This window comes from Delphinapterus leucas, chromosome X (assembly GCF_059928025.1).
Source record: "Delphinapterus leucas isolate spDelLeu-1000000601 "Yukka" chromosome X, BTC_Dleu_Yukka2, whole genome shotgun sequence".
NCBI lineage: Eukaryota > Metazoa > Chordata > Mammalia > Artiodactyla > Monodontidae > Delphinapterus > Delphinapterus leucas.
Window position 1 is genome coordinate 96,119,729 of NC_143150.1, and position 25,770 is coordinate 96,145,498.

A 25,770-nucleotide genomic window follows, 5' to 3' on the forward strand; every position below is an offset into this window, starting at 1 on the left:
ACATTTTCTTTAACTGCTACAAATTATTTTTTAATTGAAGTATAGTTGATTTACAATGTTGTGTTAGTTTCAGGTGTACAGCAAAGTACACATACACACACACACACACACATATATATATATATAGAGAGAGAGAGGTGTACAGTGATTCAGTTATATATGTATATACATATATATGTGTGTGTATATATATATATATATATATATATATAAATTAGTACATTCTAATATCACCAAAGGACAAGTTTGACGAGAAAAAGTAAAATAAATCTTACATTTTTTTCTTTTTTTTCTTTTTGCCACACTGTGCTTACGGGATCTTAGTCCCCTGACCAGGGATCAAACCCGTGCCCTCTGCAAGTGGAAGTGCAGACTCTTAACCACTGGACCGCCAGGGAAGTCCCAAATCTGTAAATATTTTGGGAAATAATCGGTACAGAGTGATTTCTTTTTTTTTTTTTTTTTGCCACGACACTCGGCTTGCGGGATCTTAGTTCCCCAACCAGGGATTGAACCCGAGTCCTCGGCAGTGAAAGCACAGAGTCCTCACCACTGGACCGCCAAGGAATTCCCTGAATTTTAATAAGAATATCTCACAACCATAGATGGTTGAGGGTAGGAGGGCAGAGAATAAAGGTTTTTTAAAATTTATTTATTTATATTTATTTTTTTGCTGCTTTAGGTCTTCGTTGCTGCACGCAGGCTTTCTCTAGTTGCGGGCGAGCGGGGGCTACTCTTCGTTGCGGTGCGCGGGCTTCTCATTGCGGTGGCTTCTCTTGTTGCAGAGCACAGGCTCTAGAGCGCAGGCTCAGTAGTTGTGGCGCACAGGCTTAGTTGCTCCGTGGCATGTGGGATCTTCCCAGATCAGGGCTCGAACCCCGTGCCCCCTGCATTAGCAGGCACATTCTTAACCACTGAGCCAACAGGGAAGCCTGAGAATAAAGTTTGTAAGACTAGACTTTTAACATTCCTACATGAGAATTCAAAGCATCCCAGGTTAATAATAGAAGTAAATACTAGAAGTAAACAGTTGTGTAAAAGCCTGATAAGTAAAAAACTTTGGAAAAACAGATTAGTTAAGGTTACCTTCTAATAGAATTCAAAAGGAAACAAAAAGTTGAAAGAACCTCACATAAAATCCATAAATCGAAAGGGAGAGAACAAATGAAAATTTAAATAAATTTAAAAGGAAATGGGATATGGTAAAATTTCACCAATTAAAGCATTAAATGTAAAGAGGCTGAACTCTGCTCTTAAAAAAGGCAGTTAAAAAAAAAAGGCAGTTCATTGACTGTTAAAAGAGCAAAATCTAACAATTTGTTGCTTACATGAGACACACAAACCAAAAAAAATCAACAGAGCCCTGGTGTAAGAGGATATTCTTATGTGAACAGAAGAAAAGCTGGGATTACTGTTTTGGTAGCAGATAAAGCAGATGTAATAGCAAAAGGCAGTACAATAAGTAAGGTCATTACATAATGGCCAAATGTACATTAAATTATGAAAATTGAAAAATACCGAAGGTATGTGTTACAGAAACCACTGCAACAAAGTCAGGGAAAGAAAATGGACAAAAAGGCAAGAAGAAATAAAAAACAAATATTATTTTAATTGGAACCCTCAACATTCCATTTCAGGAAGTAATAGACAAAGAATATATTGGAAAATACTATATGATTGAATAACTCATTCAATAAAAATCTTGGTGGGGTGTTCACTACGTTCCAGGGCCTCTGTAATCCATGCTAGAAGACAATTCCATAAACAATATGAGTTTAACAGACATGTGGGGAAACTAAAGATGGGACAGGTTCATATGGTCTTTTCTCAAATGTACATAAATCATACCATTCGCAAACAAACATACGAAAAACTATGATTCTATATTGGACCACAAAGACTCATTCTTTCATTGATTTAGCACACATTAATGAGTTTATTCAACTTACTAGGTTTGGTATTTGCAGAAAGGCAGAAATACGGTCCACCAAATAGTCAAACCACAAGGCATTAAAATTTTTAAAAATAACAAAAACAAAATGCCGATCACATAGGAATGCTATGTGACACATTTAAATGCTCTCTTTGGAAGTGCTTGAGTCACACAGGAAATCCAGAACATATGTAGGGGACATCTGTTGTTTTTGTCCTGCCCCAATTCTCCCTTCTGCTAACAGAGGTCGTCTCTTTCTCTGGGGAGCTTCCCCTCCCCAACTCTGCATGACTTCGGTGGAACTGTCAACCCCTGATTCTGTGATGAGGAGGTGACCCAAGCGGCCAGAGTAACTCATTCTTCTGAAGATAAGTGATTGTCCTAACGGGCATGTGATCCACACGGGTGAATCAAGAGCCCTTTTCAAAGTCTGATATGAACATTGGGGGAGAGAGAGTCATGGTAAATTCTCCAAGATTCTGAGGGTTAAGGAGAACATAAACCTTGTGACGCTCGTGACCATCTCAATTGCCTTGTGGAGAGAGTCTACCTGAGACTGAAACCTACACAAAGAAAAGAATGAAGATATGGGAGCGAGAGGGCCAGAATCCTAATGATATTACTTTGATCCCTGGATCCAGCCGTGCCAGAAGCACGTCCAGTTGCTCCCCCTCTTTTTAAAAAAAATTGTGGTAAAATATATAGAACATAAAATTTAACATTTTAAACCTTTTTAAGAGGAGTGGCGTTAAGTATACTCACATTGGTGTGCAACCATCAGCACTATCCTTCTCCAGAACTTTTCCATCATCCCAAACTGAAATTCTGTACCCGTTAAATAACAACTCCCCTTTCCCCCTCCTCCCAAGAAATTCCCTATGAGGCTTAAACCGTTTCTAGTTCAATTTCTGTACCTTTTAATTAAAAGAGTCGACTAATGCAACTCTGTAAGAGAATATTTTTAAGCAATGAAAACATTATACAAAATATACAATTATTACATATAACAAGAACTATAAAATTATTCAAACTCTTGACACAGTAATCTTATTCTGGGAAGTATAACCCAAAGAACCCTCCGCCACACACACACACACACACACACACACACACACAAAACCTATATTGAACAAAAAGCATTCAGGCTATTGATAATAGTGAATTATGAAAACAACACGATATACAGCAGTATGGGTGACAACTACGCAAAATTTTAATGACATATGTGGACCATGTAAAAACATGAAAATGTTCATATAAAATAATCTAAAGTGGAAAAAGCAATTAAAATTGCAAGCATGCATTGATGGTAAGTGTAAAGGAATGAAAGGCTTGAATACACACTTCCCAAAAGCCCATGTAAAGTTGCTCAACTTCATTAATTACCAGGGAATTACAAATGAAAACCATAATGTGATACCACTTCACACCTACCAGAATGGCTCAAAAGACAATACCAAGTGTTGGTAAGGATATAGAATAAGTGAACTCTCATACACTGTTGCTGGGAGTGTAAATTGGTACCATCAAATTGGAAAACCATTAGGCAGTATCTATTCCGCTCCTGGGTGTATACCCAAGAGAAATTCATGTACTAGAATGTTCAGAGCAGCACCATTCCTAATAGCCCCAAACTAAAAACTACTAGAACACACCTCAGCAATAGAATGGATCCGTAAATTGTGGATATTCACACAATGGGATACCATATATAGTGGTCTGCAACCTGTAACCTGCAGGCCAAATCCAGCTTGCTGCCTGTTTTTGAAAGTTTTACTGGGACACAGTCGCGCTCATTTGTTTATATTCTGTCTAAGGCTCTTTTCACCAGCATCAGAAACTATAGTAGTTGCAACAGAAACTATATGGCTCACAAACTTAAAATCTTTACTCTCTGGTACAGCACAGAAAAAGTTGGCTCTATAGCAACAGGAATGAACCGCCAGTACACATGACAAATGAATGAATCTCACAAACAGATTGTTGAGCAAAAACAACACCAGACCCAAAGAGCACATGTTGTATGATTCCATTTACATAAAGTACAAAACCAGGCAAAACTCTTCTACACTGTTAGCAATCAGGATGGTGGTTATCTTTGGGGAGGTAGTGTCTGAAATAGGGCATGAAAGGGGGTTCTGAAGCTATGGTCACATTCTGTTTCTCGTTCTGGATGCTGTTTGTGAATATTCATCCAGCTCTGCACTTATGATTTATGAGCTTTTCATAACCTATTGTAAGTACAGAGCCGGGTGTATATTATGCATTCACCATAATGCATACATTTTAAAAGTATAAAAAGACCATTACTGAAATTTTAAAAATTAGGAAAAACTACATGCACTGAATGTACTATCTCAGATTGGATCCTGGAACAACAACAACAAAATAACATTAGTGGAAAAACTGGGGAAATCCAAGCAAAGTCTGTAGTTTAGTTAATAGTAATGTACCAGTGTTGGTTCCTTCATTCTGGCTAACGTACCATGTACATTATGTAAGATGCTAACATTAGGGCAAGCTTGGTGAGGGGTGCATAGGAACTCGGTACCAGCTTTACAACTTTTCTGTAAATCTAAAGTTATTTCAAAAGAAGCACAGGGAGATCAGCTCGGTGCTTTGTGACCACCTAGAGGGGTGGGATAGGGAGGGTGGAAGGGAGGGAGACGCAAAAGGGAAGAAATATGGGGATATATGTGTATGTATAGCTGATTCACTTTGTTATAAAGCAGAAACTAACACACCATTGTAAAGCAATTATACTCCAATAAAGATGTTAAAAAAAAAAGAAAAAGTAGTTTTTGAAAAAACTATAGAGCTAGCAGCAGTTCACAAATGTTTTGGTTTCAGGACCCCTCTACACTCTTAAAATTTACTGAAGACCTCAAAGACTTGTTGTTTGTGTGGGTTACATCAATATTTACTGTATTAGGAATTAAAACAGAAAATTTAAAAATATGTATTCATTAATTCATTTAAAATAAGAATAAGAAACCCATTACATATGAACATAAATCATATTCTTTTATGAAAAATAACTATATTTGCCAAAATAAAAAAAAATTAGCCAGAAGAGTGGCATTGTTTTACATGTTTGCAAATCTCTCAGCTTTTATGCTTAAAGAAGACAGCTGGATTCTCCAAGTGCTTCTCCCCTCAATCTTTTGTGTTAGCAAACATAAAACACTACAGTACATTAGGGAGAGAATGACAGTGACAAATGCAAACACTGCCTTAGTATTATTATGAAAGTAGTTTTAAATAGGCAGGACCCCTGTACTACACTATATAGGAATGGATTAAACAATAAGGTTGTTTTTCATTTGATTCCTTGTTCAGTAAAATTGCTTCAACTAGATAATTTTTTTGATGCTAAAAACAAAGTCTCCTGCAGGAAGCTAATTAAGCATCGCTGCCAAGAGGCCAGTAGCTCCTGTCTGAGCCTGTGTTTCTGCATCTTTCCTGCAACAGAATGAGGCTCCTGCCCGGGTTGCCAAGGACGCACTGTCCCGGCTGGAAAGCCCTGCTCACCACGGAGGCTCCAGCAGATGTCCATAGAGGGTTTTTTAATGCCGTGCTAAGCGGCTGGTACCGAGGTCACGCATGAGAGGGGAGGTGCAGCCTGCTCGGGATTTATTCGGGGGCTCACACCAGGGACCTAGCCTCTCAGGGCTGCAGTGCATGAACGTGCCCGGGCTTGCACACCACCTGGAACGGCTGCCAACAGGGCACCGCTGGCCAGCACCATCCTGGCCCAGCGCTGCCTTCTTTCTGTTTGTTTATTCTTTATATCAAGTAGATGTGATTTTGCACTTTTTAATTGAAGTACAGCCTGGATATGGAAAAGTGCGCCTATGATAAGATAGAGTTTCATGAATTTCCACAAACAGCACAGCCGTGCAGCCCTTACCCCAGAAGCCCGCCCCTCCCCCAGCCCATCCCCAGACAAAACTCAAGCACCTTGCTGGATAGCCACTCTCCTAACTTCTACCACCATAAATTCGTTTTGCCAGTTTCTATACATAAACGGAATCAACTGTACCTGTTCTTCTGTGTGTAGCTTCTTTTGCTCAAGGTCTTATCTGTATGAGTATCTGTCTTATGACCTTAAGTGTAGTTCATTCATTTCCACTACAGGATAGTAAGTATTCCATTGCATGACTATACTGCAATCGTTTATCCATCCTCCGTGGACATCTGGGCCATTTCAAGTTTGGGGCTACTATGAATAAGGCAGCCATGAACATTCTTGTAGGAATCTTTTTGTGGAAACATTAGCTAGTTTTAAATTTAAACTTACCATGTTTTTATTTTTTTAAACACAACAGTACAGGTTACAAATGAATGAGATCACTCTTTTGGCACTTGGTGTTTTTTTCACTTAATTATCATGGAGATTGTATTAGTCATGATGGGCTGGAATATGCTGAAGTAATGAAAAGTATTCACAGTCTCAGTGGTTGAAATGTTTATTTCCCCCTCCTACTACCTGTCTAAGCTGGGTAGATAAGATATTCATGTTCATCATAGTCGCTCAGAGACCCAGGTCCCATCCCAACATGTGTGTCCAGTCATTGGGGCAGGGAGAAGGGGATGTCACACACCAACACTCAAGGTGTTGGCCCAGAAGGGACATATGTCATTTTTGCTTGGTTATCATTGGCCACACCTATCTTCAAAGAGGATGGGAAAATGCAATCCTACCCTGTGTGGGGAGAGAGAACAGAGGCAGAACATTTGGGAACATCTTTAGTGACTACCATGGAGATCTTTCCACATCAGGACCCACAGATCTACCTCATTCAACCACAGTAAAGATGTACTGCAAATGACTTAACCAATGCCACTCCTCGGACAATACAAGCCATGTAACAATGAATGTTCTCTCACATTTATCTTTACTCACTTGTTTCAGTATATCTGTAGGATAAATTCCTTGAAGTAGAATTGCTGGCTCAAAGAGTTTGTGCATTTTTATTTTATCTTTGCTGTGTTGGGTCTTCTTTTCTGTGCGAGGGCTTTCTCCAGTTGCAGCAAGCGGGGGCCACTCTTCATCACGGTGCGCAGGCCTCCCACTATCGCGGCCTCTCTTGTTGCAGAGCACAGGCTCCAGACGCGCAAGCTCAGTAGTTGTGGCTCACGGGCCTAGTTGCTCCGCAGCATGTGGGATCCTCCCAGACCAGGGCTTAAACCCGTGGACCCTGCACTAGCAGGCAGATCCTCAACCACTGTGCCACCAGGGAAGCCCTGTGCATTTTTAAACTGTACTAAATATTGCCAAATTGCTAGGTCTTGCTAAATTATCTCCTGAAGGAATTGCCAATTTGCACTCAGACCAAGAGAGAATGAGAATTTCTGTTTCCACCAAGTCCTGGTTCTATCTAACTTTTAAATCGTTGACCATTAGATAGGCTAATATTGTCATTTTAATTTGTGTTTATTTAATTAGGAATTACATTGAGCATCTTATCATATGTCTATTAGTCACTTATATTTCTCTTTCTGTAAATTACCCATTCCTGACCTTTGCCCATTTTCTGTTGGGTTACTAGTCTTTGTTCTCATTGATTAGTAAGAGCTCTTTGTATATTCAGGAAATTAGCCTATAGTCTGCCATGTGTATTTCAAAGTTTTTTTTTTTGGTATGTATTTATCTTTTGTCATTATGGTATTTTTGTTTACACAGACATTTAAAATTTCATATTGATCAAAACTACCAGTTTTGGGACTTCCCTGGTGGCACAGTGGCTAAGAATCCACCTGTCAGTGTAGGGGACACGGGTTCGAGCCCTGGTCCGAGAAGATCCCACATGCCACGGAGCAACTAAGCCCGTGCGCCACAACTACTGAGCCCGCACTCTAGAGCCCGCGAGCCACAACTACTGAGCCTGTGCACCTAGAGCCCGCGCTCTGCAACAAGAGAAGCCACCGCAATGAGAAGCCCATGCACCGCAATGAAGAATAGCCCCTGCTCGCCGCAACTAGAGAAAGCCCGCGTGCAGCAACGGAGAACCAACGTAGCCAAAAACGAATAAATAAATAAATAAAAATTTTAAAAAACTACCAGTTTTTTTGTTTTGTGAATTCTGGGTTTAGGAACTTGTTTTAAATGGCTTTTCCCAATGAAAATATTTTTTTAAATCACCCATGTTTCTTTCTAAAACTTTTATATTCCTTCACTCTTGGAGGATCTTCCTCTCTTCAAAGGACAGGATTGGTGTTACTAAAAATCTGTTTCTTGCAGAAAGTGGGCGGATTAAATATTGAACTGAACTCTTATTTTGCACTTCAACTGCCCCTGCCCTCCCCCCCTACACACACACACATATGCATGTTGGGCTCTGAAACCCTTTTCCTAAATTCACTCAATTCTTTCTCCAGGAAAATATCATTACTGGCCTAATTACAGATATTCACTCAGAAGAAATCGATCTGGGTCAGCAGGAGCTGTTTCTGCCTCCTTTCCAAATCTTGTTTCCTGCACACAGATACCATAATTATAGGACTGAGTTGAGCTGGTGGAACCACCACAAAACTGGCAAGATAAAAGGAAGATCAAAAAAATTGAGTGGCTACTTTGCATTCCCTTTTTCCTAGGATTGAGAACTTCAGAAATCCACAAACTAAACACCTACGATACCGAAATTTAAAGTAAAAGAAGCAAGAGTGAGTGGAACTGTATATTCTCATATGTACATAAAAATGACATAGCTTTCTGGCTTAAACTTGAACAACAGTTTGCTCATTGAATTAGGTAAGATTCTTCATTTCTGTTTTCATTCATTTGTCTCTTAAGCACAGACTTCCAATACATACAATGAATCCTATCTGGATGTTTATTTCATCTCCATATTTTGGGAATCTAAAACCGAGAGTATTCCTAGGAAAATCCTTGTATATATGCACGAGGATATGTGTGCAAAAATAGTCTTGGTAGCATTGTTTATAAGTGCTCCAAACTGGAAACACCCCAAGTGTTCACCAACAGCAGAAAGAATACGTAAGTTGTGTAATATTCATACCATGGAATACTATACAGCAGTGGGAGTGAACAAATAGAGCCACATGCCACAAGAGAGTGTTTAGAGCCCTCACAAAATATATACAGTATAACTGATTTCTCTAAATTCAAGCACAGGCAAAGCTAAACCACATTGTTTTAAAATGCATACATGAGAGGTCAAAATATAAGAAAAAGCATGGAAGTGATTACTATAAAAGTCAGGAGAGGGATTATTTCTTGAGGACAGAAGACAATGATCAGGAGGGAGGGATACCTGGGGATTTCGAAGATGGGGGTGATGTCCTATTCCTTGATCTGGGTGTTTTTGACATGTGTGTTCCCTTTAGAAACATTTGTTAAATCGCACGTGTAGGTTTTAGGCACTTCTCTGTTTTTTTACTTCAACGTGAAAGAAGTTTATTAAAGTTTTTTTTAAAACCCTAGCCCGGCTTTTGTATTTTTATTTGCTAAATCTGGCCACAGTATACTGTCCAGGACAATAGTACAAAAGGAGGCCCCTACAACACATGCCTGAAGACTAAGTTATACACCCAACTAGCAAACTGTTCAATAAAACATGTTCTAGGGCTTCCCTGGTGGCGCAGTGGTTGAGAGTCCGCCTGCCGATGCAGGGGACGCAGGTTCGTGCCCCGGTCCGAACCATGGCCGCTGAGCCTGAGCGTCCGGAGCCTGTGCTCCGCAACGGGAGAGGCCACAACAGTGAGAGGCCCGCGTACTGCAAAAAAAAAAAGCATGTTCTATTCTCCTATCTTGACAAATACACCCTCACAATGACAAAGTTGATAAATATATATGTAAAGCTATGATATTTTCTTTTCTGTTTCATGTCTTTATTGACCAGAGAGGAAAAAAAAAGGGTCACAGCATTTCAGACTTTATTCAAACACACAAACGGTAACAAAGGGCACCCACAAGTGACAGGCATGGTCCCTAAGGCCTGGCTCAAAGGCCATGCTGGAGGTGTGGATGACTTCTCAGCCCTACTCCCTCAGCATCTCTGTTCCTTCCTCCTCTGCACCTCACGGACACCCCTGAGATCAGTTAAAATTGGGCAGAAACTAAGTTACTCTAGAGGAGGTTGGGCCCTGCCTCACTGCCAAGAAAGCGCAGGTTCTGAGGAGAAGATGGAAGTGGGCTTCGGGGTCGTCGCTCAGGAGACGCCAGGCTGCTCCCTGGGTCTGGCCTGCATCACCCACGGCCTCGGACCTGGGCAGGGAAGGAAGCAGGGAGACACTCCCCACGTGGCAGCCCTGGGCAGCTGGAGAGCGTGGGTCACTGGTCATGTGATACCCCCCAGCCCATGGCCAGACCTCTGCCTGAAGTTACTCCCCCGGAGGAAGAAGGCTTTCAAGAAGAAAACACCAACTAGGTTCGAAATACTTCTCCAGAAACCTTAAGAAATGAATCACTCTCAGATTCCTGGAGCATTGGAACAACTGAAATTGTCATGGGGTTGCTGGGAGGAGGGAAACTTGGTGAAGGGCAGCCCTCTAGTTCCTTAGTTCACTTAGCAAGGGGCTCAGCAGTCTTTTCGCAGGCTCCACCGTGGACCTCTGAGAAGCATGATGAAAGAAACAATGCATCCTGAGGAGCTGGCCCACACCTCCTTCTTGCTGGCTTGGGACCAGAGGCTGATCATCAGGTGAGCCCCAGAAAGCAAATCTGATTGGGCACGAGGCCCCAGAGGCAGCTGCTTTCCCTCCTTTCAGTCCGACGGTTCTTATTCAGATCGGCCAAAGAGCACCTCGCCCACAGTTCTGTCCTACTTAGGGCAGCTTTTCCTTGACTCACTCAAAATCTTTTTTTTTTTTTTTCCCTGAAAGATGACAGGATGGACATCTGTCACCTTTCTGAAGGCATGACTGTTTTTATTGTAGGTAGAATTTCCTCTAACATTTTACAACTGTAAAAATCCTGGGCTCGGGCCAGACTTCCGAGGTGCTGACGTGCACATTCACGTTTGTGCGCAGACACGGCGTGTCAGCAGACGCCCTGGATACACACTTCTACCCTACTCTACACAGACACATGAGGGCAACGTGCGAATCCTGGAGAAGGGTTAGGCCACCTGGGCAGGGGCAGGTCACAAGCTCAGACGACATTTGGCTTAGTCGATAGTCATTTCCAAAACACCATGACCCCAGACCCACGCAGTAAGCAGCTGAGCTGTGGAGCAGAGAGAACCTCAGCTTTGAAGGTGCCCAGGAGCCATGGGCTTGAGGGGGCTCTTATGGATGGAGCATTCCCCACGGGCACCTCCCCCTCCTCCAGACCATCTGCCACCCTAAGAAAGTCACCCAGGGAAAAGTCAGGATTCTCTGGCCCCTTTGCGTTCCATGACTGCTCATCGAGACTCAAAAGCTTAGAGAGTCCAGTTCGAGCTCTGAGGGCACAGCCCAAAGGAGAGCTTTCCTCCTCTGGGTCCAACAGCGTTTGATCCTCGACGCCTTGGCACTCCTCAGAAAGAAGTGGTGGTGAGGGCTAGGTCAGAGATGGGGGAGTCCTCAGACTGCCCAGCAAACCCACACACACTATGGGGTACGGTGGGGCGGGGGGGGCTCACTGACACCGCCCAGGTCAGAAACCAAGAAGAGACACAAATATCGCACTTTGGGTCAAGGCATTTCCAAGAGACGATCACAAAAATGATACCACTTTTGGATACTACAACATAACACATTTGGCAACTTTCAAAGAAAACAGCCGTCCGCACCCCAAGCCATCGAGGGTCTAAAGTCCCTTTACCCTCAGCCCCATTTCAAAAAGTCAGGGAAGGAAGATGGGCCAATGCAGGGCAAGAAAAGACTGCAGAAGCAGTTACATCAACTACCTAAAGCGCCTGTCTGTCTCACTCGGCGCCAGGATGCTGCCTGCCTCAAACCTCTTCTTGGGGAGAAAGCAAGCTATCTGGGGGGGGGTCCAGGCTGCTGGAGACAAACGACACAAAGCTGAACATGGTAGCAGCTGGGTGCCCCGAATCCAGAGCTGCGATCCCCAGTCTCCAACCACAACCAAGGACACCCTATCCTCCCCCTCCTCCAAGAGGCTTTGTTCATAGGAATGTGGGGTACTCTGGCAACTCTACCCAAACCTCAGTTCAACAACCTGAAGCTAGAACCCTTTGCATCTGCTGCATTATTTTGGGGTGCATGAGCGGGGAAAGATGGTGTTACAGGGCTTCCCTGGTGGCGCAGTGGTTGAGAGTCCACCTGTCGATGCACGGGACACGGGTTCACGCCCCGGTCCGGGAAGACCCCACGTGCCGCGGAGCGGCTGGGCCCGTGAGCCATGGCCGCTGAGCCTGCGCGTCCGGAGCCTGTGCTCCGCAACGGGAGAGGCCACAACAGTGAGAGGCCCGCGTACCGCAAAAAAAAAAAAAAAAAAAAAAAAAAAGATGGTGTTACAAAGCGGCTGCCAACGTCCGACGTGGCCCACTCAGGTGGAAACATGGCACAGCGCAAGGAAAAACCTCTTCGTTTGCTCCAGCTTCCTTGAAGCACAGCGTATGTGCAAAGACCTAGGCCTTCCTCTTCCCCTCCCCCAGCCCTAGATCAGCTCCAGCTGGGAACCCGGCCCAGCTGCTCTTGTAAAGATTTGTTATAACACTGGCTAAGAAAACAGAAGCAGGTTCTGAAAAGGTATTCTGCAGCCGGAAGCGGCCTCTGTCTTCCAGTTCCTGTGTGTGTGGGTGGGTGGGGGGCTGGGGTTCCTTTGGTTTTGACCAGAACACTTCTCCACCGAGGGGGCCAGTCTCAGCTTTGCTTTGCAGTAGTTCGGTTACTGTACAGGAGCAAGATTTAATTTCACAGAGGTGCTCTGCTGGGTTGCTCTCTCGTCGGTTAGGACTCCGGACTTTACATCCGATATCCTCTCTCCTGAAGAATCTTTGCCTTCTCACTCGGCTCAATGACAATGCCATTGGTAGAATTATTTAATTCTCTGGAGACAACACAGAGGAATTCTGCCTGATCCTCATTTCCATAGTTATAGGAAGATCCGATGCTGACTAGCTCAACCGTCAGACATAGTGGACACCATCTGCGTGAGCTCCTCATCTTGGCACTGCAGGACTCTGTACACGTGCTTCACGGGGCCCTGTGAAGTTATGTTCTCGTTGTCCCGTATCCTTTCCTTAACAAGTCGCACGAGAGACGCAACGTTGTAAAACTCCGCTTCCTCCAGCCACACCTTCTTCTGCCAACTCCTTCGTAATGATGAGCTTCCCAGGGCGGAGGTAGTTCAGGGTAGGACCAAAGTAGGTAGTGTCCCTGTCAATCAGATAGGCCCCTGTCTCGTCCTTGTCTGAGTCCAGCTCCGGGTCCTCCTGGCAGCAGAGGCGGCAGAGAAAAGACTTGGGCTCCCGGCCTAGGGTCGACCTGGTGGTCCCGAAGTAGGTGCCGCCCACGTTCAGCCGGACCCAGCGGGCGGCTCCACCGCCCCCTGCCCGCGCGGGCGGTCCGGGACCCGGCTCCAGCGGCTGCGCGGCGGCGGTGGGCTGGCGGCCGTGCCCGCGGGGCGTCGGGCCAGCGGGGCGAGGGCTGGGGGGCCCGCGACCCGCGCCGCCCCCGTCGCCCAGCCCACTCCCGCCACCCCCTCCCAGCCCCGCCATCGCCGGGTCCAGTTACAGCTCCGCCATCTTGGGCCGCCACCGCCGCCGCCGCCGCTGCCCGCGCGCCTATGATATTTTTTGTATGACTGAAATTCAGTAAAACATCAAAGACTACTGAAGTCCGTTATGTTTGTGTGTGTCTGTATTTTGTGAGTTTGGAGGATTAATAAAATAAAGACATACATAATTCATACATTAGCATATATATATTGCTTAAATTTTATTTTATTGCCTGAGTTTACAAAGTCACAAATTATGCTACTATAATTAAAAATTTCACATAACTTGTGTTCTGTTAATAGTAATTATCTAAAGAATTTTAAACAGAAGATGTGTGTTCGAAAAAATTCAGTCTCCCTCCTATGTATCTCTGACACCCACACTATGACCACACTCACAACACTTCTGACACCAGATATGTGTGGGTTTCCCCACTAAGCAATTCTCTGCAACACCAGCTGGGTGTCCTACAATTCAACTCAATTCTGACACTATCTACCTGAAGACAGAATTAGATTCCACAAGTTAAAGACTCAGTCCCACAAGACTGCCCCACCCTCACTTCAGACGCCAATTGCAAGCCCAGACTATTACCTGTACTTCTGACCATCCAGCTGTAAATCGGAAGTTCCCATGACCCCTTCCGCGCGTTTGATTAACTTGCTAGGGTGACTCACAGAACTCAGAGAAACAGTTTACATACTGTTTACCAATTTATTATAAAAGGATATGATAAAAGATACAGATGAACTGGCAGATGGAAGAGATGTGTAGAGCAAAGTATGTGGGAAGAGGGTTGGAGCTTCCAGCCCTCCCTGGGTGAGTCACTCTCCCCAAATCTCCACATGTTCACCAACCCGGAAGCTCTCCAAACCTGGTACTTGCGGTACTTTTATGAAGGTTTCCTCACATAGGCATGGTTGATCATTAACTCCATTTCCAACCCCTCTCCCCTCTTTGGAGAATGGGGGATGAGACTGAAAATTCCAAGCTTCTAATCATGGCTTGGTCTTTCTGGTGATCCAGCCCCCATTCAGGACCCCACCAAGAGCCACCTCATTAGAACAAAAGACACTGCTGTCACCCAGGAAATTCCAAGGGACTTAAGAGCTCTGTGTCAGGAACTGGGGCCAAAGATCAAATATTAGAACAAAAGATGCTCCTAGTGCTCTTATCAGTTAGGAAATTACAAGGGTTTGGGGAGCTTGTGCCAGAAACCAGGGACAGAGACCAATATATGTTTTCTATTATCTCACAAGATGTAACTGCATTAAAATTGTATACATTTTTAATATATTTACATCAAATTTTTAAATTAAGGTAGGTAGCAAAAATCAAAATATTAAAACATTTTCATATGTTTCAAAAACATTTTTCTTATAAAATATTAAAAATTGTGTATTAAAGTTAAATGGCAGGACTTCCCTGGTGGTGCGGTGGTTAAGAATCCACCTGCCAATGCAGGGGACACGGGTTCGAGCCCTGGTCCAGGAAGATCCCACATGCCACGGAGCAGCTAAGCCCATGCGCCACAACTACTGAGCCCACATGCCACAACTACTGAAGCCCGCGCACCTAGAGCCCTTGCTCCGCAACAAGAGAAGCCACCGCAATGAGAAGCCTGTGAACCGCAACGGAGAGTAGCCCCCGCTCGCTGCAACTAGAGAAAGCCCACGCGCAGCAACGAAGACCTAACGCAGCCAAAAATAAATAAAATTGAAAAAAAAAAGTTAAATGGCAGTGGTTGCCAAGGGCTGGGGGGTCGGGGAATGGGGAGTTAGTGTTTAATGGGTACAGAGTTTCAATTTTGCAAGATGAAAGGAATTCTGGAGAGGGATAGCGATGATGATTGCAAAACAATATAAATATATTTAATACTGCTCAACTGTACACTTAAAAATAGTTAAGGTGGTAAATTTTATGTTATGTGCATTTTACCATAATAAAAACATTTTTAGTTAAATGGGAAATATAATCAACAGACATCAAATTTTTATCTGAATTATTTAAATAAAGATGACATTTTAAGTTTTTGAAAATTTAATTAATTCTTATTAAATATTTTATAACAGTAAAACAATATAAAAAAATCTGGTATCACATTTCACACATTAGGTTGAGACCTACATATATACCAAATTAAGAGTAATATAAATTTTTTATATTATGTTTTAAAATATTGTTTATATTGTTTATATGTTTTAAAATATTGTTCAATATTTTGCCAATGTTCCTCAGTTGCGATGTTGTGAAAATCACCTTAATTCTGTGAGTACCTCCAGAACCATGAATTGGGATTCTAAGAGAAGCAAGAAAATGGACACTTGGAACCACTGGGGCAATCGCTTATATATTTGTGATATTCAGTGATGATGTCTTTTCTCTTATCAAGCACTTCAGTCCCTCTAACCACTCTAAAACGCTCTCCACCTCTGGCGTCCTCAGCAGCCCAACCCACAAGTCTCCACAGCATGTGGCTCTGGTCACCTTTGGTTTGAAGGACACAAGATGCCTGAACACCAGTCAGTAATGGGAGTGGATGTTCAAGGTCACAGGCCAGACTGTGCCAATGCCGACTAGCTGATCCTAAGCCAAGAGGTGCCCGTGTGCTTGTTAATAAGTGTGTTTTTATGACCTGTATGGCTCTCTGAAATGTGGAGCACATTTCAGAGGCAGGGGTCCCTCTAGCCCAGATCTAAGGATGGTACTGGCTCTGGGAACCTGATCAGATCAAAATGAATTCAAGAAGGAAGTAATCATCCAGACCCTTGGCAAGAGTAAGTTTGACAGGCTTTCCTCCAGTTCTACTAACATAAGGAAACAACCATGCTTTTGTAGGAAGTTCCATCACAGCTAAGTGAAATGTCAACCAGGCAACAGCTAGCCTGAAGCTAGGTAATAAGAAAGCCCCTCACTGAGGCCTTCCCTGTTTCCTTCCCTCCACCAGGTAGTGACAGAGGAGAAGCTGCTCCTTCTACAGTCCCTAACACCAGGGATGCCATTTCCCCCTTCCAATGGAAGTAAACTTCTCTCTTCAATTTGGGGTCAGTTTACAAAATATTCAAGTTTCAAATGCCAAGGCTAGAGGCTTGGCAGCTGGCCAGGAAGAGGCATGAGGCCAGAACTGAACTTTGCCCTTCCAGCAGACTGACTGTCCCCACTCTGCCTGCCTTTTCCAGCAGTTGTCAAGTTCCCGGCATCATCATGGTGTGCCCCATCACCCCAGGGCCCCCGCCCCCATGCTGGGGGCATTATAGAACCCTCCCTGCTATTCCAGTGTGGAGAAAAGGGAAGCTCCCTACACTGTTGGTGGGAATGTAAATTGGTGCAGCCATTATAGAAAACAGTCTGGTGGTTCCTTAAAAACTAAAAACCAGCAATTCTACTCCTGGGCATATATCCAGAGAAAGCTCTAATGCAAAAAGATACATTCACCCCAATGTCCATAGCAGCACTATTTACAACAGCCAAGACATGGAAGCAACCTAAATGTCCATCAACAGAGGAATGGATATAGAAGATGTGATACATATATACAATGGAATACTACTCAGCCGTAAAAAAGAATGAAATAATGCCATTTGCAGCAACATGGATGGACCTAGAGATTATTATACTAAGGGAAGTAAGTCAGAGAAAGACAAATACCATATGATATCACTTACATGTGGAATCTAAAAAATGCTACAAATGAACTTATTTACAAAACAGAAGTAGACTCACAGACATAGAAACCAAAGTTATGGTTACCAAAGGGGAAAGGGGAGGGGAGGGATAAATTAGGAGCCTGGGATTAGCGTATACACACTACTCTATATAAAATAGATAGAAAATAAAGTATAAGTATAGTATAGCACAGGGAACTACATTCAGTATCTTGTAATAAACCATAATGGAAAAGAATCTGAAAAAAGAATATATATATATATAAATATATATATATATAACTGAATCACTTTGCTGTACACTAGAAACTAACACAACATTGTAAATCAACTATACTTCAATTTAAAAAAAAAAGACTATATTCAATGTCCTGTGATAAGCCATAATGGAAAGAAATATGAAAAAGAATATATATGTATAACAGAATCACTTTGCTGTACAGCAGAAATTAACACAACATTCTAAATCAACTATACTTCAATAAAAATAAAAACAAACGCACAGAAAAGAACTGTCCCTGCTATTTTTTTGAGCAAGAAGCTGAGATCTTTGACCAATGCAAAATCTGCAGTAGACTTCTCACCTGGGGAGGCGGCTACTGGTCTTCTACCCCATGACTCCATGAAAGAGGTTGATTTTCATTATTATGCATTCTCACTGAGGCTTTTTTTTTCCATGAATTTTTAAACATAAGCATTCGTACGTCACAAAAAAAATCTCCAAAACGATTCCATTTTAGAGCTCGCTAGGTTAGTTAGATGGAGTTGCCATCAGCTAAGAGAACACATGAGGAAAAAAATAACGTAGATCGGAAAGTGATGAGGCCAGCTTGAGACATGTGAGGCGGCACAGCCCTTGGAAGTCAGTGAAATGGCTAATGGGCGATTGGAGATTTAAGCTGAAACTCCAAGGAGAAGTCTGGGGTACAAATACATCTATCATTCATGTCTACCGGTCAGATAAAATTTGGGGCCGAAGCATACTCATACCTTTATATTCCCACAGATAGCACAGCCCTTCAGTGACCGGGAAGGACAACTCCTAGGACTTATGTGAGGTCACAAGGAGAAAAGCAGAGTTGTTGAGAAGAGTAGTTAGCTGAGGGAGCCGAAAATAGAGCTTTGTGGCAGAATCAGACCTCAGGTTTGCAGACTGCAGGTTTAACCCCAGGAAGTCAGTAGACAAAGGGGAAGTGAGGGGCTTAAGATAAGGCGGAACACTAAAGACAACTTAGCAGAATCTCCTCAAAAGGTTAGAGGAATTGTCCCAGGTCACTCAGCAGAGCACCTTAGTTAATCAGTGACTCAATTCTGTCTCCCCAGATTCTGGTCCCAGCTTTCCTGTGAATCCCCTGGGTGGCTGTCTATGTCTTTGTCTTATCTTTCAAAGGAGTGAGTGGGCAACTGCTCTACCCTAGAGAATTAAGAAACGTGTAAATGAATATATTTAACCTATAAAATTTATTCCATTTCATTGGAATAATAACTAATTATCCATCTTAAAAGGGTTTATTAATAGATGAGTCACAGGTATGAAATGTACAGCATGGGGAATGTAGTCAACAACTATGTGATATCTTTGCATAGTGACAGATGGTAAACGTAGACTTATCATGATGATCATTTTGTAATGCGTAGAAATATCGAATCACTGTGTTGTGTACCAGGAACTAACATAGTGTTGTAGGTCAATTACATTTCAAAACCAAACAAACTCATAGAAAAAATGATCAGATTTGTGGTTACCAGAGGTGGGGTTGGGGGGAGGGAGAATTGGATGATGGTGGTCAAAAGGTGCACACTTCCAGTTATAAGTAAGTACTAGGGATGTAATGTACAACATGATTAATATAATTAACATTATATTATATATAATGTGTTATATATATGTTATATATTATGTATCATATATATGTTATATATGAAAGTTATTAAGAGAGGAAATCCGAAGAGTTCTCATCACAAGGAAAAAATATTTTTTTCTTTTTCTTTTAATTTGTATCTATATGAGATGATAGATGTTCACTAAACTTATCGTGGTAATCATTTCATGAAGTATATAAGTCAAATCATCATGTTGTACACCTTAAACTTATCCAGTGCTGTATGTCAACATATCTCAATAAAACTAGAAGAAAATACAATACAATACAATACAATAAAATAGGGTTTGTTGCATAAACTTGTGTACAGAATATTGAAATCATTTCATAGGTCGGAAGACTTAGTTGGAGGACAAAATAAACTAATCCCAAAACAATTCAGAGTTGTCACCTGTTCCTGACTTTCCTCATTCTCAACCATCATCCATTTGGCTTCATCCTGTGGTTTTGTTTTGTTTTGTTTTCCCAAAGAATAAAGCTTTGCTCTTCTCTCCCCAGCTTCCAGAATGGTGCCTGGCACATAGTAGACACTCAGCCAATAGTCACTGAATGACTGAATCAATTCTCTGAAAGTCTATTGGAATCAGATTCCTGATCAAAAAGAGTTACATCCTTCTCAACAACGGAAGTGTGTCTTTTTTTTTTTCTTTATAATTTTTTTTCAGATGACAAACGTCATTTGGAAAACTTGAAAATTTAGAAAAGTGGAGAATTTGGAAGCAGCAGAAAAGTTTTGAAGAGAAGAAATCCTGACATCTTACTACTCTGGGCTACCACAAAACAGTTGAAGGGTTTTAGGATTATAATTAATCAACTAATCTGTGGTTATAATAGAAATGTTAGAGATAGAGGCAAAAAGGGGCAAGGGAGGAAACTGTAGCATCCTCAGAGGAGAATGGGTGGTCCAGTGGTCAAGAATCCACCTCCAATGCAGGGTACATGGTGGTCCAGTGGTTAAGAATCCACCTTCCAATGCAGGGTACGTGGGTGGTCCAGTGGTTAAGAATCCCTGGTGGTCCAGTGGTTAAGAATCCACCTTCCAATGCAGGGTACGTGGGTTCAATCCCTGGTCAGGGAACTAAGATCCCACATGCCATGGGACAACTAAGTCCGCATGCCACAACTAGAGAAGATCTCGCGTGCCGCAACTAAGACCCAACACAGCCAAATAAATTTAAAATAAATAAATAAATAAATTTTCTTTTTTTTCAAAAGAAGGAGAATGGCTCAGGTCTTGAGCTTTAAAGAAAGCAGTTTGCACTTAGCAGGGCTTCTGGGACATTACTCTGAGCTGCCTGGGAGCCTGGGGCCAGGACAAGGTCTGGCCCTGAGGTAAGAAGACAGTTGGGACTTCCCTGGTGGTCCAGTGGGTAAGACTCTGTGCTCCCAATGCAGGGGGCCCAGGTTCAATCCCTGGTAAGGGAACTAGATTCCACATGCATGCCACAACTAAGATCCGGCACAGCCAAAAAAATAAATATGTATTTAAAAAAAAAAAGAAGACAGCCACAGGCCCCCATAGCACATGTCTACTTAAAATGTATACATCAGAATTTAAAGTCAAAATTATTCAAATCATACTGAAATTTTATTAATTTGAAAGTTTAATTAAATCTTGGTAACTGTTTTTATAAATACATAACTTTTTGCATTATTAGTGTTCAATGCCCATTTCGGGCTCCATAGTAGAGAGCTGACATCAGGTTTCCTGCACATTACAAGTGTGTGTGTGTAGGTATCATGCATATTATAGATTTAAGAGTAATATGGGGCTTCCCTGGTGGTGCAGTGGTTACGAATCCGCCTGCCAATGCAGGGGACACGGGTTCGAGCCCTGGTCCAGGAAGATCCCACATGACGCGGAGCAACTAAGCCCGTGCACCACAATTACTGAGCCTGCGCTCTAGAGCCTGCGAGCCACTACTGAGCCCGCAAGCCACAACTACTGAAGCCTAGAGCCTATGCTCTGCAACAGAGAGAAGCTACTGCAATGAGAAGCCCACACACCGCAATGAAGAGTAGCCCCTGCTCGCCACAACTAGAGAAAGCCCACACGCAGCAACGAAGACCCAATGCAGCCAAAAATAAATAAATAAATTTATTTTTTAACAAAAAAGAGTAATACGAATTTTTTAATGTCTCATGGTGCTCCTAGCCACCATGTGGTACCTCTGGAACCACAAAGGCAAACAAGAATGTGGACGTGCAGCGTCAATGGGAAATTATACTTGATTATGTGTGAATCTCTTGCATTCATGCTCTCTGGAAGGAAGGGTCTGACAAATCAATTTGTCTTTTCTTTCACCTCAACTTTCTGCAGCTCAAATTCTCCCGGAACCTCTGAAGCAGTGGCCTCTCCAAGATCAGGGGAGGTACAGTCCACAGACCTTCACAGCATCCAGAAATAGTCGCCTTTTATTTTGAAAACACAGTGTAAGCCACTGCGCAGAAGTATTTCCCTGGGGCCTGAACAGTTGTGAGTCACACCAGCTCCGGGCTCAGGGCTCTGCCAGCACTGACCACTGGATTCCAAGGCGGAGATGCCCACGCACTCTCTACCGTATGTATTCTGTATGTTCTTGTGGTATGTGGCACCCTCCAAAGCATGGAGCCCAGGGCCGGGCCCTTTTACCCAGGTTGCAGGGCAATATTGGATTAGGACCTCCCATTGCCTCCTGGGGCAGCCCAGCCCATGTTGTAGGCCTACACAGGATACACTCTCACTTTTTTGTATTGATTCAATATTTTTATAGATTACACTCCATTTAAAGTTATTACAAAATAATGGCCAAATTTCCCTGTGCTGTACTATATATCCTCATTGCTTATTTATTTTATACATAGTAGTTTGCATCTCTTAATCTCCTACCCCTATCTTGCCCCCTGTCCCCCATACAGGCTCACTTTTGAAGCCACTTGCCAGATGCATTACCGCGGGCAGAGATTGCCTGACCCACTGCAAGGCCATTTTATGGGAAGACAAGCCCCGTCCCAGGCAGGCTCTACAGCAGCTTTTGTGGAGAGGGCTGGGTGCTTCCCGCACAACCTCACTGGAGCCAGCCAGAGCTGGGAATGAAGCCCAGGCACTGTGGCTGTGTGCGAGGTTCCCTGGCCCTGGGATGGGGTGGGGGGCACAAGGAGGGAGTTTCATGAGGACAGCTGGGCTTGCTCAGAGCCCAGTAGACCAGGCTGAGGAAACAGGAGTCACCACAGCCACGGAGAGCTAAGTATGCACCAGTCCCCCTCACAAGATCTCTGGGAAAAGACCATGGATGAGCCGGTTAAGGTGGTCATGTTTGCCATTTCTCCTTTTCACAGACCAAGTCTCCTCTGATAGAGGGCAGAGGAATGGGCCATGAATATGAATGGGCAACTTCCAGAATAATGGAAACCCTACAGGACAAAATGGTTCAGGCCCTTCAACAGATAAACTGTAAAGAAAAGAAAGGGATGGGGGACTTCCCTGGTGGTACAGTGGTTAAGAATCCACCTGCCAATGCAGGGGACCCGGGTTCCAGCCCTGGTCCGGGAAGATCCCACATGCCGCGGAGCAACTAAGCCCACGAGCCACAACTACTGAGCCCGCGTGCCGCAACTACTGAAGCCCGCGCACCTAGAGCCTGTGCTCCACAACAAGAGAAGCCACCACAGTGAGAAGCCCGTGCACTGCAATGAAGAGTAGCCGCCGCTCACCGCAACTAGAGAAAGCCCGCGTGCAGCAACGAAGACCCAACACAGCCAAAAATAAATAAATTAAAACAAACAAACAAGTTATTTAAAAAAAGAAAAGAAAGGGATGGAAGGGGGGAAATAAGTTAAAAGTGACTTAGAAGACATTTAAATAAAAGTTTTTAAAAGGCAAGCTAGTGCTCACTTCGGCAACACATACACTAAAATTGGGCTTCCCTGGTGGCGCAGTGGTTAAGAATCCGCCTGCCAATGCAGGGGACACGGGTTCGAGCCCTGGTCCGGGAAGATCCCACATGACGCGGAGCAACTAAGCCCGTGTGCCACAACTACTGAGCCTGAGCTCTAGAGCCCGCGAACCACAGCTACTGAAGCCCGTGCACCTAGAGCCCGTTGTCTGCAACAAGAGAAGCCACCGCAATGAGAAGCCCGCGCACCACAACGAAGAGTAGCCCCCCTCGCTGCAACTAGAGAAAACCAGCACGCAGCAACGAAGACTCAACACAGCCTAAATAAATAAACAAATAAGTAAATTTATTAAAACATAAATAAAAAAATAAGAAATAAAAAAACATAAATAAAATAAAATTGGAACGATACCAAGAAGATTAGCATGGCCCCTACACAAGGATGACGCACAAATTCATGAAGCATTCCATATTTTTGTGGGAATGTAAACTGGTACAACCACTATGGAGAACAGCATGGAAGTTCCTTAAAAAACTAAAAATAGAACTACCACATGACACAGCAATCCCACTCCTGGGCATATATCCGGAGCAAACCATAATTCAAAAAGCTGTATGCACCCCAATGTTCATTGCAGCACTATTTACAATAGCCAAGACATGGAAGCAACCTAAACATCCATCGACAAATGAATGGATAAAGAAGATGTGGCACATATATACAATGGAATATTACTCAGCCATAAGAAAGAACAAAATAATGCCATTTTCAGCAACGTGGATGGACCTAGAGATTATCATACTAAGTGAAGTAAGTCAGAGAAAGACAAATATCATGTGATATCGCTTATATGTGGAATCTAAAAAATGCCACATGAACTTATTTACAAAACAGAAACAGACTCACAGACTTTGAAAGCAAACTTATGGTTACCAAAGGGGAAACATGGGGGGAGGGATAAATTAGGAACTTGAGATTAACATACATACGCTCCTATATATAAGATAGATAACCAACAAGGACCTACTGTATGGCACAGAGAACTCTACTCAATATTCTGTAATAACCTATGTGTAAAGAATCTGAAAAAGAATGATTATATGTATAACTGAATCACTTTGCGGTACACCTGAAACTAACACAAGATTGTAAATCAACTATACTCCAATAAAAAATGTTTTTTAAAAGACAAGCTAAACTTACTGTAGGGATGCAAAATTGGTTGATAAAACACTTTTTTGTGTGTGACTAACATAAAAGTCAGGATCATGGTTACTTCTGGGCAAGGGAGGGGGCTATGACTGGGATGGGAAACATGAAGTGGTTTCTAGGGTACCTGGCAAAGCTCTATTTCTTGACCTAGGTGGTAGTTAAAAGGATGTTCGGCTTAAAATAATTCATTGTCATACATTTGCTTTGCTTGTGTCTGTGTTTTATTTTATAATAAAGAGGGTTTGAAAAATAAAAACAGTTTGCTATATAATCTACAAGGACTTCATTTTGCTGTTCTTAGGACCCAGAAACCCTCAGTATAGTTCTTAAAATTCCCAATTCTCTGGTATCTGTTGCGGTCACACCATTCATACGGTTGTTTTCCAGATGTTGAGCATATGTCCTGGCTATTCTGGGACAACCGTGATTTTAAATAGTCTATCTGCATGTCACTGCAAATCATCATTTCCCCCTAAATTCCAGGATCTTGATGAATTATAGCTACATGAACCGAATCATTAAGCATTGTTTGAGATCGTGGGGCTGGGAAAAACAAAAAACAAAAACGCCACCTCACAATAATTTACAAAGTTGAGCTCACAGTGACCCATGTTCTGTTGAGGGAAGATTGTGTGTGCAGCACATTCTGGTCAGAATGCCTGTGGGCGAGGGAAGAGTTCCCTGAGCAATGTCCTCCTCCTTGAGGTACAGTGATTGGCATTCAGGGCACCAAGGATGGTAGACACATTTCTTCTGAAGTAGGAAGAGCCAGAGGGTGGGCCTGGTTCAACAACCATTGGGGCCAAGGATGGGAAAGTAAGGTGAGCAGGCAAGTCTCCAGGTTAGAAGCAGAGATAGAACAGGGGCAAGGCCAGGGGGCAGGACATGGACAGGGCAAGAGTAGGTATGTGTGTGGAAGTGGTGGCTTTCCTTTCTGGCCATCCATCTTATGGGGTGTGCTAAGATGACCTGGTTTATGGGCAGCCCCATCCCTCTGCCATCTCCCCACTAGGCAGCTGGGTAGGGCAAGGAAGAATTGAGCTTCTCCAAATTTGTCTAAGGAAAGACCTTTGCCTTTCCCTGAGAAGAAAATCAGGTTTCCTCTGGTGCTTCTGATCCACCTCCTCTTCCCACAGTACATATTAACTAGAGCTAGCCAAGGTCTCTGCCACAACCCAGTACTTCCTCCCCCGTGTCCTCCTGCTTCCCATCTCTAGTGGGCAGGCTGTTGTGGTGGGAGGTATGGTAATCCCCAGAACCTGTGACTATGTCACCTTATGTGGCAAAAAGGACTTTACACATGTGACCAAGTTCAGGATCTCACAATGGGGAAATCAGCCAGGATTATCCAGCTGGACCCAGTGTGATCACAAGGGTCCTTATAAGAGGGAGGCAAGAGGGTCAGAGCTAGAGAAGGTGATGTGATGATGGAAGCAGAGGTGAGAAAGAGAGAGAGAGACATTGAGAGAAAGATTGGAAGATGCTACGCTGAAGGCTTTGAAGATGGAGGGAGGGGCCATGAGCTAAAGAATGCAGGCAGCCTGTAGCTGGAAAAGGCAAGGAAATGT

At 43.2% G+C, this 25,770-nt stretch overlaps 1 non-coding gene and 1 pseudogene across 1 annotated transcript; one reads left to right on the forward strand and one right to left on the reverse strand.

Moving 5' to 3' along the window:
• Positions 1–7,693: 7,693 nt before the first annotated feature.
• LOC149744340 (BTB/POZ domain-containing protein KCTD2 pseudogene) lies at positions 7,694–14,048 on the reverse strand (annotated as a pseudogene).
• Positions 14,049–23,364: 9,316 nt separating this feature from the next.
• On the forward strand, positions 23,365–23,466 carry LOC115804070 (U6 spliceosomal RNA). The gene has a single exon (XR_016391451.1). It is a non-coding gene; the product is annotated as a U6 spliceosomal RNA (small nuclear RNA).
• Positions 23,467–25,770: the final 2,304 nt, after the last annotated feature.